Raw genomic sequence first — 2198 nt, forward strand, 5'->3', positions numbered from 1 at the left:
TGGGTTGGCAGCGGCTGCAGCTGCTGCAGGGCCCAGGGAACAAGGCAGGGCCAGACTGGTGACTCGATGGTGGGCAGCGCCGTGCTATTTCGAATCACGTGCTGGGCTCCTAGTGGGAGAATAAAGTAGAAGTTTAAAGAAAGAAGACAAAGCATGAAATATTTTTTTCTAGGAGAGAAGACTGAATAGACTAGGAGTATGTAGTATAATTGCTAAAGAGTTTCCCAGGGCCCACTTGAAGTTGGTGGTTATGAAGTTTAAATGATTATGGTGATTATGGCTGTATGCTTTTCTCCAACCCAAACTGCTGTTTCAGTGGAGGCAGAGAATACAGCAGAAGATAGAAGAAATTTGGGTTACAGGCAAGAGAATGATTAGAAAATTTGACTGTAGAATGTAAACTGGGTAAAAGGGGAAATGAGTACATGAGGGAAACATGGATGTGAAATTTTTATAGGATTAACAGGTTATACATATTACTGGGTTTGAGGATTATTTGATCAGAGAGTGGGCACTTGAAATTTTGATGGTGTGGGTTTGCAGTGATTGCTGGTAACTAATCCCAGGAGATGTATGTGTTTATTGATCTTTGCCTTGATTATAACTTTTAATGAATATATTCCATGGTATCCCTTGTATTTTGTATTTCTTAGAATGACATACTCAAAAGTTATTTATCACCTTTAGTTTTTATAGATGAGTGTTTAATGTTTGCATAGGTAAGCATCGAATGCTATAATTCTATAGAACCGAAAAAGATGACAGCACAGAGTTATCGGACAACCAGCAGACTGGGCCGCAAAGGCCACACCCTTCATTTCCCACATTTCTCCTCCTTTTGTTTTGGTATGATTTTCATCTTGTTTTCTTTTAAAACTCAATCTTCTTACAGATAGTTCATTCTAAGTGGTCTATCTATTAGAAAATCTTCTAATAGAATTTTCAGAAGTTTCACATCAGTGCAGTAATCATATGAAGACACTTTTAGCATCACATAATACAAATAAGATTGTTAAGATTGGTAAGATTGGTAAGATTATTTAGAGATAAGAAAAATGCAAATATATTATATGTAATTGGTGTATTGTCCAAGTCTATTTTTCTCAAATTTTATTAAATTATTTCTTGAAGTGTATGCCATCTATTAAATATATAGAAGAGAGATATTAATATATAGATATATATTAACTTGTTTAGAAATGTATTTCTTATCTCATATATATGCATATATTTTACTTTTTTATTGTAAATCATACATTTTACTTTTAATTCTCATACAGATTCATAGATAAAAAGATAATCACATAAACCAACAATATGATCATTAAGTTGACCTTCTAACATTGCCTAAGGAAGAAGCACCAATTTTGTGTAAGGAAGATGGCAATCCATCAGATTTTTCTCCTGTAATATCTCTGAGACCCAAATAATTGTTCCTTCTGGGAGTTAGGTTGGAAGAAGGAAAATTAGTTTGAATGACTTTTTCTTTATCAGAACATTTGCAGGCCTTCACCATATTATTGTCTGTGTTATGCATGGGTTATGCATGTATGCATATAAGTTCTTTGGTTAATCTCTTCCCACCCTCCCACCCCTGCCTTCCCTCTGAGATTCAACAGTTTGTTCTATGTTTCCATGCCTGTGGTTTCTGCTCCTGTGTTGAGCGTCTGCCCCTGGTGGTCAGTGCATGTCATAGCTACCGGCCGGTCGGCTGGTCGGCCAGTTGGCTGGTCACTTAGGCTTTTATATATACATATAGATACTTTACTTTTGTTTAATGCTATACAGTTTTTAAAAATTTTAATATATTATTTCATTTACTCCTTTATTAACTAAGTATAAGACATATTATTTCCCTCATTTGAGAAATTTGAAAATGAAAGTATGAAAGCTATGAAGTAGCTTATTTTTTTACATATACATATAGCTTATATATTTATATACTAATTATATTGCATATTATTTTATACCCTTTATTTATATGGCATTTTATAGCTTACAAAGTATTTTAATATTTATGATTTAACTTGATCCTAACAACAATCCTGTCAGGTGTTATTATTTCATATTACACTGGAATAGTATAGTTCTTAACAGACTGCCTGGATTTAAATATTACTATACCACTTTCTGACAGTGTGTTTCATTTTTTTTATATCTAAAAGTTAATATAAATGGACTCTACTACATTGGGTTGT

The sequence above is a fragment of the Myotis brandtii genome, unplaced genomic scaffold, assembly GCF_000412655.1.
Source record: "Myotis brandtii unplaced genomic scaffold, ASM41265v1 scaffold621, whole genome shotgun sequence".
Taxonomy (NCBI): Eukaryota; Metazoa; Chordata; class Mammalia; order Chiroptera; family Vespertilionidae; genus Myotis; species Myotis brandtii.